Source organism: Protobothrops mucrosquamatus, unplaced genomic scaffold, assembly GCF_001527695.2.
Source record: "Protobothrops mucrosquamatus isolate PMUCROS unplaced genomic scaffold, P.Mucros_1.0 scaffold_99, whole genome shotgun sequence".
In the NCBI taxonomy this organism is placed as follows: domain Eukaryota; kingdom Metazoa; phylum Chordata; class Lepidosauria; order Squamata; family Viperidae; genus Protobothrops; species Protobothrops mucrosquamatus.
In genome coordinates, this window is record NW_015386175.1 from 402132 (window position 1) to 415749 (window position 13618).

At 40.5% G+C, this 13618-nt stretch overlaps 1 protein-coding gene across 2 annotated transcripts in view; it reads left to right on the forward strand.

The window, feature by feature from the left end:
* The window catches only part of RPTOR (regulatory associated protein of MTOR complex 1), a 395406-nt gene that overhangs the window by 234811 nt on the left and 146977 nt on the right, over positions 1-13618 (forward strand). The gene's annotated exons all lie outside the window — the stretch shown is intronic.

The following is a 13618-nucleotide window of genomic DNA, read 5'->3' on the forward strand; positions in this document are numbered from 1 at the left end:
CGGAGAAAAGGTGGCGGAACTCAAACCTGGCCACGCCCTCATCAAACCCTAGGACCGCCCCTTTAGAGAACAGGAATGCAAGTAAAATTTGGGAGGGGCTATTTCCGGTGTGGGAGGGGCTATTTCCGGTGCGGCCGGCCCGGAAAAAGGTGCCGGAACGCGGTTCCGCCGCGTTCCGGCTGAAAAAAAGCCCTGTTTACGACCTTCCTGATTTGTCATTGTAATGACCTAAGAAGACCTTTAGTTTGTTGGTTGACATGTACAAAGAAAAAGTACCTTGCCTGTTGCACCATCTTTTTGTAATGGAATGCATGGGTGACCTTGAGGAAAGGGGGGTAGAGAGGCTGTCAAGGAAACAGTCAGACAAGAGGGGCAAGAACCAGCAGTCACTTAAGTGGCAGAGAAAGAAACTTATGACGGACCCGCCCTAATGGAGCAAGTAGTTAAAAGTGGAAGGCGGGAAGCTCGTATTTTCAGACTTGCAAGATTCTGTTAATGTTGCCTTAAAATAAAGTATCTCTGGCTGATTTAGTTGTGTTTCCCATCTGGTTTGCCCTGGAAGGTCAAAAATTTCCTAAAATATCTATTGATTCCAGGCACATTCTTTAATTCAGCGTCTTGTTTTTAAATGCACTATTGGAAAAAAAACTCCCCTTGCTGATGTCATATGCAACTTTGGGGGCATGGGTGAAGATAAGTGTTAAGACTATCCTGAATGTCTAAAAAAGCTGTGGGAAACAAGGGGCTGTTTTATTTACAATATGTTCATCATGCATCTTACTAACGTAGATGTTTTGCCTGTGGTATTTGTGAGAGTACATATTGAGCCTTTATGAATTTACCTTCTGTGAAGTTCATTTTTGAATATTCAGTAAGAAGATTGGCTCAGATCCATGTATATGCCATGTCTCGATAAATTATAGATCTCCAACTGCTGTAAGTGTTCAAATGCAATCCACATTTCATATGGAAATGCAGCATTGCAATCAAGCTCTGAACAAAAACCTTTCATTTATTTGGGGCGCCGAGTGGCCAGTAGAGTATTACAACATATGGAAGGGGGATTCGGCCTTTGAAGATTGCCTCTAATGCTCAGTGATTCACTTTGTGTTCTTCTTCTCCTTCTTACGCTTTTTTCCAGATTGTTAAAATATATTTCAGATTATGCAGATTTTACACTAAAGATAAATGGTCTGGGTATTATGCTAATAATGTTGTGTTGCAAAACTGATTCTAGCCTCTCACTATGGAAAACATAGACACTGATCTCCTTCTGCTCCTCCAGAGAAACTACAAGGAGCTTTTACTTCATTTTAGCAAAGCCCACAAGCTAATTTTAGCCATATTTAATCTTTACTAAGGGCATGGAAATAAACTGTCTTGAGTTATGAGAAGTTGGGCAGGGGGGCATAAAACAGTGATATAATTAATTAATTACCTTAAGCCAGGCATGTCAAACTCGTGACGTATCGGGACTTTTTCCTCATTGCCGGCAATGGGGTGGGTGCGGTTTTGGTGTGACGCATCCGGCCTGTGGGCCGGCAGCTTGACATGCCTGCCTTAAGCCATACTTAATTGTGATGCATCACACACACACACACATAATGTTTCTATTATTTCTAATGATCTTTAATATACAATAATAAAAGGAATTATCTCTGTTATAAATATAACTTCCTTGTATTTATTACAAAATTGAATGAGTCTTAGCACAGATAATACTCAACTTACAACAGTTCATTTGGTGACCGTTCAGAGTTACAAAGGCACTGAAAAAAAGTGACTTATGACCATTTTTCACACTCACAATCATTACAGCATCCCCCATGGTCATGTGATTAAAATCCAGATGCTTGGCAACTGGTTCATATTTATGCAGTATCCCGGGGTGATGAGATCACTTTGTGCAACCTTCTGACAAGTAAAGTCAATGGGGAAGCCAGATTAAACTTAACAACCTTGTTACTAACTTAACAACTGCAGAGATTCACTTAACAACTGTGGCAAGACAGGTCGTAAAATGGGGCAAAAGTCACTTAACAAATCTCTCACTTAGCAACAGAAATTTTGGGCTCAGAACTCTTTTCTGTGGTCATCTCTGCATGCACTGTATAGTTCATGTTTAATAATACTGTGTTTGCCTTTTACCCAGAGGGTAGAATCCTTTGCTGACTTTGAATGTTGTTTTAGTTTCGTAAATCGGTCAGTGAAATGAGATTACTGTGCTGGTGTCTGGATTCTTTGAGCATTGGGTACTTTGAATAGAGTTCCCCATCTTGGTGATGCTGTGTGAATCTATTGTAGAATTAACATATAAGCTTGGCCATGCCGTTTTTAATTGCTTCAGGGTCCCATCGTCAGCGCTAGCGACATTTGTCATTTCATTTCTCCTGTGTAGCTCTGATCTCTGATTTCACATAGCTAGGAACCACTGTCTTTTTAGCTCATATGTTTCAGTAGCTTTTGTGAAAAGAAAAGCATGACTGTGCCACTCGGTTGTGAGTGGACCAAAGGAGTGTGCATATGCTTAGAAATGTTTTAATGTTTTTCCACTTGATTTGAGTTTCATTTTAACTCATGAATAATTACGGAAGTCCCCTTTTAGGAGTTATAAGGGAATCATTTCACCTTCTTTATATGTGCATTTACAGCTGCCTAAATAGGATACAATATTTTGTGTGTTTGCCCTAAGCAGATTTCTTTCTCCATTCCATACAAATCAGCTAGGATTAGATTTAATGGCTTGTAGGGGCCCAATTGATTTCTTCAGCACTGACAATATAGAGTGCTTGTTCTACAAATTTATTGTATTGGTTTATTCTGTTCTTTAAGATTATTTTTTACTAGATTCATTCTGTTTGGGAAAATGTCTAATATTGTTTTTTAATGTAGGCCTACGTTGTCATTTATTGAACAAATGCTCTGTATTTCAGCTGCAGGAAAAAATCCAAACAAACAGATAGTTATTTGCCAATGTGACAGAGACCAGATTAAATGCTAGCTGCCAGATTAAAATGACGATAGAAAAGCTTTGTTTAGATACAATCACTGTGATGCTCCAGTTTTTAGGAATATATTTTTCCTTCAGTGTCTGATTTTTTTTTTTTTTGCTCTTCAAAATTCACATGTAGTAATTAAAATCTTTTGAAATTGTAGTAATTTAAATTCAGCCCAAATCTCAACCATGCATAATTTATTATTTTGACTTTTTAAAGATGTGGCTCTCTAGCGGAATGACTTGTCTAGGTAAAGTCTTTAGGTTGAACTTTATGTGGTTTTTCATATCCGTGCCTGTTTTTTTGTCTTTACAGAAATAATTTAGTGGGTTCTGGGATGTTTCTGGGATTGGTTTCCCTCCCTCCCCTTCCCATTCATATCTATTTCTTTGCAATTTCCTATTCAACTACTAACAATATTTAGCTTTTGAGGATTGGCTATAGTATGCCAGATGCTTTGACCATAATCCCCTTATTCATTTCATATATCTGTCCACCCATCCATCCATCCATACACATACAGGAAGCTCTTAACTTAAAGCCATTTATTTATTTATTTGAAGTTATAACAATGTTGAAAAAGTGATTTACAACTGGTCATCACACATCACACGCAATCACGTGATCCAAATTGGGGCTCTTGGAAACCAGCATGTATTTATGGCAGTTGCAGCATCCCGAGGTCACATGATTGCTATTTGCGACCTTCTAACAAGCAAAGTCAATGAGAGAAGCTGGGTTCACTTAACTGTGGTGATTCACTTAATGACCATGGCAAAAAGGGCATAAAATAGGATGCAACTCATGCAGTGACCTCATCGCTTAGGGATGGACGTTTGGTTCCAATTATGGTCATAAATTAAGGACCACCTGTAAGAACCCACCTCAGCTAACCATCCAAGAAATCAGAATTCTTGAAACAGGCCTTGTCTCAAAAGGAACTTTTATTAGGGGTCAGTGACAGTAGGGAAGTCAAGGCGAGATCTGGGGGAAAGCCCACTTAAACGGTATAGTTAACTCAGCAATCTTCCTCCTCCCACCAAAGTCATAGTGTCCATTTGAAATCCAGCCAATCCACAAGTGGTATGATGTTTGGGTAACTGGCACAGTTGGTGTGCATCTCAAGGTCTTCTCCAGTTTCGTTTCTCCGTAGTTGTCTCCCTAATAAGGGAGACACAATTTTTTCTCAGGTGGATAGAGGCGGGAGAGGAAAAGCAGAAAGCGAAAGTTATCCCAAGCGAAAGCAAACTCCCCCCCCCCAAGTAGAATGGCAGGCCCCAAACAAGAGCACATATGCAGGGAAAGCAATAAGGATTTGGGGACCTGACACCACCTGTATAAGACAAATTCTTCTTATTGTTGATAGTGAAAAGTTGAGCCTGTTCAGCTTGAGGGCCTCATGTACATCATATAAGCAGGATGCTGGCCATAACCTCCCTACAGAAGTGACGTTGTAACTTCTAGAATTCTACTCAGTATAGTAGGCAAAGCAGGATGAATTACATATAAACTGAGTGCTCAGAGTATGAAGCTCCTAAGGAGGCTCAACTGAAGCAAACTGGTCCCAGCAGCAAGAGTGTAACTCACTGTCAACAGAAGAAAGCTATAGCTCAGTGGTTCTCAACCTGTGGGTCGGGACCCCATTTGGGGTCAATCGACCATTTCATGGGGGTTGCCAAGCAAGGCTGTCCGCCATTTTTTTTGTCCACCATTTTTCCCCCTTTTCCGGCGGGTTCCTTACCTCCCTTGGGCTGGGCCAGCTGGTGGTCGGCCTGCTCCATCTCTGCCGCTTGCCAGCTACGCCTCGGCCGGTGCAAGGGGCGGAACCACGCATGCGCGGCGCTCCCGGGCAGGGAAACTCCTTCACTTACGACCGGTTGGGTAGTCCTCGACTTACGACCGGTTTAGTCCTCGACTCACGACCGGTTTAGTCCTTGACTTACGACCGGTTGGGGTCGCGGCATTAAAAAGGTTGAGAACCACTGCTATAGCTAAACATCCAACAAGCATACTTAATTGATCACCCCCTAACCCTACTATCTTCTCCTCCTTCCTACTATAGGCCGATGCTCACTGTAGCAACAGAAACGAATATTTTGGTACAGGGAACAAGTTAATTTCATTTTTCTTTATAAAGTTAATTATTTCCTTCTTGGGTTATAAGTTAGTAGTTATCATTAATCTTGTGAAATCCATATTAAAAATATCATTTAATTAACAAATGGATGCTTCAAGCTCACTGCAGAAACCCTTGTTTACAAATTCCATTGTATTAATTTATGACTGTACCTTTACAATATAAATTGGCAACCTGTGCATGCCCACAAAATTCAGTCTTGCCTGAATTGATTATTAAATTAGTGCAGTCGGCCAGTTCAAGAAAAGAAATTTGAAAAAGTCAAATGGAACAGAACAGAGCATTGATTTATAATTCAAGGAAGAGCACATATAGTAATAACTTACTTAATATGCTCCTACAGACTAAAATGTTAACACTTTTAGAAATCTATATCATTAGGCCATTAGTGGTTCCAAAATGTAGCAATTATACACTCATTTTTATAGGAAAAAGTGCATCTTTTATAGTTTTCAGAAGTGCAATTTATAGAAAACATGAGACAACAATTTATATAATTATTAACCAAAACACAAATGGATGTTTGCATCATCTTCCCAAAAGGAAAACAAGAATCAATCATACCTGTCAAAACTTCGTGTGAAAGATGATGACTAACATGAGCCATTATAATTCTGTTTCATTCTGATTCAATGGAAATGAAGATTTACAATGTTCGAACAATTTAGAGTTCAATATTAAAGAAATCTGAAAGTTCAGTGCCTTCCTCCTCTTGCTTATAAAGTCAAGCCTTGCTGCACCTCAGGAGACATAAACTAGAAGTAAGTTGGAAGAGGTTGGGATAAATTATTCAAAGGTATATTATATGTTTGCTATTTGTATATTTGGAGTGAAGTGAGATGGAATTTTCAGTAGAGGAAATAAACACTTTCCATTCTGAAATAAAAGAGAGCTGCCTTTTCCTCCAGGGAAAGGGGGTTGTTAATGAAAAAAACCACAGAGGCCTTTCCAGGCTTCCATTTTTTTAATGTGAAATCACGAGGGAACCAGGCTGCTTGTGTTTTTCTACAATATCTGTATTCCTTCAAAGTTACAGGTTTCTTTTAAGTTGATAAATATCACCAGAGAGTCTGTTTTGTTTTGTTTTGCTTTGCTTTATTTTAGGGCCAACTAAATTTTTGGTGATAAAAAGGTCCATTCCCAAAGGATAGGTGGGCTTTTTAAAATGTTTTTTTTCTTTCCAGAATGGTACAGAGTTGCACTGTTTTAAGCAGCCAAGAATGAGCAGTCAGCATGGTAACCTTAAGGTGTTACCTAGCCTAGAATGGTAGCTCATGAAGCCAACTCAACAGAGAGAAAGTTGTTTTAACTTGCAGTGTTTTTGTTGATAGTACAGCAGAGTCAGAATAAAGGGCGCCTCACTAAAAGGGTGAAAATTCAGTTTCATCCTACAAATAGCTACAAATAGGCTTGTTTATTGCAAAAAATAATGCTTAAAAATGGATTCTGCAATAGATTTTTGCATATTGCATGTTTTCACATGATTTCTTCTTTCTTTTGCTTGCTTTTTAATTACTCTAGTTTAATTAGTTTTATTGATTTGTTTAATTTATTTAATACACACACACACACATATATTCTAGTGGAAGAAAAGTAAAACTGAGTTTTATTTTATAAATATAAACCTTATTCTACCAAGTGAGTAGCAGGAACATATTTAAATGATTAGGTTACATTAAGGTATATTTAAATACCTTCCAGTGATTTCCAAACTGCATGCTCGAGCAGTTGAGAAATGAGAAATTATTCTTTAAAGCAGAGTTCCCCAACCTTTTCGCCTTTGCAGACCAGAGAGATGGGATGGTTCAGCATGCACAGCTTCATTAGCACAAGCGGCGGGCAAATGGAGAACGTGTGCGAACAAGCTCGCCCGCTGCTTGTGCAAGTGGGGATGCATGCGCCCTCGCCCACCACTTCCACGGTCCAGTTCCAAAAGGCCCCAGGCCCGGTAGTGGGCTGCTGCCTGGAGGTTGGGGACCCCTGCTTTAAAGGCTTCTGTGAAACAAGATTAGCTACAGTTGGTCCTTGGCCTACAACCACAATTGGGACCAGAACTTCCATCACTAAGCAATGTGCTCATTAACTGAGTCATGACTAATTTTACAACCTTTTTTTTTTTTCTGCGGTTGTTAAGTGACTCACCACATCTTTAAGGGAATCACATGGTTGTTAATGTATCTGGGATCTCCCATTGACTTTACTTGTTAGAAGCCCACTAGGTAGTTCACAAATGTTGATCATATGACCCTGGGATGCTGCAACCATCCTAAATACATTTCGGATGCTAAGCACATGAATTTTGATCTTGGGACAGTGGGCACACTTCAACAGTGTAAGCGTGAGGATCAGTTGTAAGACCCTTTTTTCAGCACTATTGTAACTTTGAACAGTAGTAAAATGAATGATCATAAGTTGAGGACCCAATGCTTTGGCCTCGATTCTTTCCAATGAATCTCCTGTAAGGGCAGGAACGCTGTCAGGTTTCTGCATCAGATGCAACCGAACCATTTTATCAGGGTTTGGCATTCCTCCTTGCTTGCCCAATTAGAATTTATACAAATCTGAAACTTGGTGTTGTGGCTCCGTCCTGTGGGTCCCTATCATCGGAGGAGGAAGGCTCTGAACATGAAGGAGAGGAGATGGCCAGGCCTCCCTCTCCAGGACCTTCCCCTCTGGTGCGGCCTTCGGTGTCTTCCGACGGAGAGGAGATTGGCCAGGAGCCAGGTGCTTCTGGGATTGGCCAGGAGCCAGGTGCTTCTGGGATTGGCCAGGAGCNCGTCTTGGCTGGATCCACGCCAGCGTCAGAGGGACAAACGTGCGCAGCAGCTAAAACGCCGTGCCAGAGATTTCAGCTGAGTCACTGGGCCACACCCCACAGGCTATATAAGCAAGGGGTGTGCCGTTTGAAACTCTTGTGACGAACAATACTGAATCTTCTGTTGCAGCACTCCGGAATTATCCTGGACTTGATTTGTGTTTGTACGGTGTGTTATCAGTAAAGGTCTTGGCAGGCAGCCACGGAGTTGCTGCCAAGTGTTTATCTGTATTTGGCAGTGCTGAGCAGTCTTTTAGCCCTCGGCTGACTGGTTGGGGGGTGTGAGTCGGACGGGGGACAGAACACTTGGCAAGGAAAATTCTTCTGAAGATAACTAAATTGTACTTTTTCCATATTCTACAAATAAATTAGCAAAGATATATTTGAACATCATAGATCTAGTTGATATCGGTCCAGCTAAGTACAGGTAGTCCTCAACGTATGACCACAATTAAGGCCAAAATTTCCGTAGCTAAGCAAGACAGTTGTTAAGTGAGTTTTGCCCCATTTTACGACCTTTCTTGCCACAGTTGTTAAGTGACTCGCCGCAGTTGTTAAGTTAGTAACACGGTTGTTAAATGAACCTGGCTTCACCATTGACTTTGCTTGACAGAAGATTGCTAAAGGTGATCACATGACCTGGGGACACTGCAACTGTCATAAATATTGAGTTGGTTGCCAAGCGTGAACCTGGTTGGGGGAATAGGACAAGATAGGCAGGTAAGTGCTGTAGCATCCCTGTGGTCAGAACAAACGATCACAGGGGGTGCTGCAGTGTCCGTAACCTTGGAACTGGATTATAAGCTTTTGGGGAGGATCCACTATAACTTCAAATGGCCTTTAATCAACCGTTGTTAAACGAGGACTATCTCTACAGCAAGAAAAGTAAAATGGATCGAGCAGTATCTATGACAAAATTCAGGCTAATCCCCGACTCATATTGCTGAAGAAAAGCATACTAAATTCTGATGGGGTGAATTGATTATGATTTTCAGAAATAATATTGCGGAATATGATTGCATTGATTTTTAATGGTGGGCTTCAGGAAGAGAAAGAGTTTTGCTTTTAATTTGCTGGCTTCTCTTTTTAAATACCACTGAATTTCTGAGATTTTAAGATCTGACCTTGCAGGAATTGTCCTCTCCTCCCACCCATTCTCTCCCTCGTCCCCTTTGGTAGGAACGTTTGCCCTTTTTACCTGACACATGTTTGAAGCGTTAAGCCTTTTAGTAACATCTGTCTCTATGGTCTAATGACCTCCACTTGTGTCTTGTGCAATTTGCAAGCAGTACAAATCAAGCCTTGTAAATGTGTCTCTTCTAGTTACCCATCTTTCCCCCTAAGCAATATATGCATTTAAACAGCATTTGCATCTCCCCGCTATTGCCTATCCGTAACTATTGGGAGATCAGTCTCTTTTGTGAGTTTCCTTCCTTCCTCCTTGTTTTCTTCCCTTAACATTGAATTAAAATTAAAATTGACCCGAAGCTTAATGGTGTTACCATAGTGCAGTGGTGGCGAACCTATGGCATGAGTACCAGAGGCGGCACTCGGAGCTCTCTCTGTGGGCACACGTGCCGTCGCCCCAGCCCCGTCTCCCCCCATGGCCCCCTCCACACCAGCAGCCCCCCTGGAGGAGAGTCGGCCCCAGGCACGGCCTGCTTGGAGCAGCGCAGCCAAGAACATGGCAGCCGGGCAGTGGGGACAAGACTCTGCTCTTGCGCCCCGTCGCAAACAGATAATGCTGTGGGGCACGGGTAGAGGGAGTGGCCACCATGGCGCTGCTAGGCCGCCTGGGCGATCTGCGGCGGGCTGTGGAGGTGGTGAGTGGCCCAGTGGGTGGGGGCGGGGCAGGAGTGGAGCGGGGTGGGGGTGGGGCAGTTTTTGGGCACTCAGTCTTTAAAAGGTCCGCCGTCACTGCCATAGTGGGTTCCCTTACAAAATACACAGATAAATGATATGCGTAATCTCCTTTGAGGCTTAGGTTTGGCAGAGCTGAGAAACAAGGGGGGAGGTGAGCTCTGAAATTGGATTTTTGGCTTTGTTGTTGGCCATCCTTCACAGCCAGTGATCGAAACATTAAAGGGGCTTGTCAGAATTGTTCACAGAATTGCCATTTATTCATCCTCCCCCACTCTGGTATCTAGGCTAGATTGCCTGCCTAAGGAAGTGTTCAGGTTGTGATTAGGTTACCCAGGGAGAAACCAAACAAAGCCTAGTGAGAATTAAGCTTCAGAGAACATGTTCATTTCTTGGAATCCCCCCCCAACTTTGTTTGAGCACCAGTTAAGAAGAGGGAGGGGTGTGGCTTCCTTTACTATTGCTTCACTTTTTCTCTCTAGGGAAGGAATCCTGGCCAGACGCAGGCTTACAAATCAACTGGAAAGAGTTACTGGTTGTTTTCATTTCAACCACATAATTCTCTTGCTGGCCCCACTGGGAGCCTATTTGCTTCCAGGAATTACTTTTCTAAATATATCCCTGAAGAAGGAACTGTCTTCAAACGTATGAATTGAGTCTTTGCAATAAGATTCAGGGTTTCAACATCCTGTCTCTGTGTGGCAAGCTGGATTTAGAACCAGGATATAGATTTAATTGCAATAATTGACTCCAGCTCTTGTCACAATCTGAGATTAATACCTTCTGCAATTGTTCTCTCTTACCATTTTGCCTGCATCTGGGTGTTTATTGAGCGTGTGGGAGCCATATATTGCTTTTGCTTTGAAGCTGTTTTTATTACCCCCTGATTATCTCATAATTGTATAGGCAGCCTATTGTGAAGAGGAAGGTCATTACTGAAGGAATCATGAAAAAGGGAACAGATGAATCTATATGCTGTAAGAAAGATCTGGAGAGTTTTGAGACCCATTTTTTTTTCTTATATAAATTCTGTTCTGAATCTGATTTACAAGTTGTTAAGCGAATCTGGCAATGCAGACAGTTCTTGACTTACATTCATTTAGTAACAGTACTGGAAAAAGTGACTTATGACCGGTTTTCATACTTATGACCGTTGCAGCTTTGATCATGGTTACATGATCAAAATTTGGGTGCCTAGCAACTGGCATGTATTTTTGACGATTGCACTGACCCAACGTCATGTGACCACCATTTATAACCTTCTCAGCCAGCTTGTGAAGATCAAAGTCAATGGGGGAAGCCATATTTGCTTAACAACCACATAATTCACTTAGTAACTGTAGTCATTTGCTTAACAACTGTGCCAAAAATGTCTCTAAACTGAGGCCCTACTTAGCAACATAAATTTTTGGCTGAATTTTGGTCATAAATCAAAGACTACCTGTGGCTAGTCTTAAGGTTTAGAGAAATAGATTAAGATTTAAGAAAACTGCTGAGATAAATATCTGCAACATTGGAATTACTTACTTTAGATATTACATGAGGATGTTGGGTATTGCTTAATTGTTACATTTTTAGTGTCGTGAAGCGCAGAGAAACCAGCATGGCTATTTAATGCGCCCTCTCTCCATTCCTTAAAAAAGAGTGTGAAGTTTATAATATAAACTTGAAGTATATGATATATGAAGTATATCATATAGTATATGATATACAGTTTACAATCCTGTTAAAGTAAGATTTTACTGGCAGACCATGCATACAACAAGATGGGAACTGGAGGAAGTATTGTATAGAAGTTCCCTGTGTGCTCAGATAAGTTTGTGATTGCTATATTGATTAGCTGTCAGAAATAAAAGATGGTTAGGCAAAAGTACTGAATTAACCCTGCTAGCTGTTGTCAGGCTCACTGCTGCTTAAAATAATGGACAAGGGCTTGTTTACAGTAAATTTTGCTTTCCATTTCAGTTCTATCTTTGTGGCTCTGTGTTATACATTTAATTAAATTGAAAGACAAAATTCAAAGGCTCATATGCTAAATATTTTTTTTAGAAAAATGTAGCCATAAAGCCTACAAAACACACATACACTCTATCACCATCCCCTTTTCTCCAGTGGGAAAATAGTGGCAGATCTTTGCTTAGTTGTAGTGGTACTGGAATAATGACACAACCACAATATGCAGACATCTTTAATTATCTTGGATTTTGCCTAGACTCTTCATTGGTGCTGGCATAGTGGGAACTTTTATGAATTGTACCTTTGATCTGTACTCTGTGAAACACCCTGATAATCAGTTTAACAGTGCAAAAGAATAATCTCTCATAGATTTAATTTTCATTAAACCTTGGATATATTTAACTTCAGATTGATTGAAAACTTGTCACGAAGCAAAAATAATATGGCATTTAATTCCATGGCTTTATTGGGGGAAGGGGTTGTGCCTTGCTTAGTTTCTCTTGCAAAAAGAGGCTTTGGATGTATGTAGGTATGGTATGTATTAAATTTATTTGCTGCCTATCTTACTTTAGACAGCTTACAAGATAAAAACAAAGAAATGATAAGAAGTATAAACATAATAGTAGCAAAATAATGAAACAATAAAACAATGAAAACACAGTAATATGAGATTAAAAGATGGGTGGGGGGAAGCAGGGAATGTGTGTGGGGGGGAGGTGGAATTTGCTATCAATCTAGCAGCTACCTCCATTGGGTCCTCAGGTCAATTGGCAGAGCCAGGTATTCAGACTCTTGCAATATGCAGAACATAGCACTTGTCTACTACTCCTTAAGGCAGCCATACAGCTAGCCCTCACTTACTGACCACTCATTTCATGACCATTCAAAATTACAATGATTTTAAGATTAATCTTCAAAGTTACAGCCATCACAGTGTCCCTGGGGTCATGTGATCGTGATTTGAATCTTGGCAACTGGCACATGTAACAACCGTCGCAGAGACCCATGGTCACATGATTGCCACTTGCGACCTTCATAGCCAGCTTCCAGCAAGCAAAATTATTGGGGAAGCCCAAGTAAATAGCAAATCGTGAGCATGCATCGTCATGCTTAATTTCGTTAAGAGCTGCAAATGGAACTGATGTTGTCAGTCAGGTATGGTCAGATGATATTTCACTTAGCGATGGAGTTACTGTTCCCAATTATGGTCAATAAATGAGGACTACCTGTATATTTCCCTAGGACTGCATATGGTACCATAAATTAATTAATGATTAATAAAAACTAATATATTTTAAGTAGCTTTTCTTATCCTTATTCTTCCTCTCATTCTCTGTATTGAAGAAATATCATAAAATATACCAATGAATGCTTAAAAAGCTGCTTGAAGGACTTCGGAATAATTTTGCATTTAAATAGTTTTGTACTGAATGTTCAGGTAGATGAGAGTGACCTATTGCTTAGCTGGAAGATGGTACTACTTCTACATTTCTACATATTTTTATCATAGAAAAAATGTTCAGATGCTTATACAGAGCATGTGCTAGACTATTAATTTTGAACCACTGCTTATTAATATGCTTATCACTTAACCAGCATCTTGGTAATTAAGTGGTAGCCCACCTAGTGGGCCACCATCTGTGAAGTCCTGGGTGAAATAATATCCCTGAAGAAGACAGTTTAAATGCCTTTCATTTCATACTCAGAAAACTATAATAATGAGTCTATATCAGCAAGAGTTAACCATGATTCAAAGACAACTTTAAGGTTTTTTTTTCCTTCCTTATTCCATTAAACAAAATGTTCCGTCTCTGATATCCAAAAATCAGCAATAATTTTGTGGTGAAAACCCAA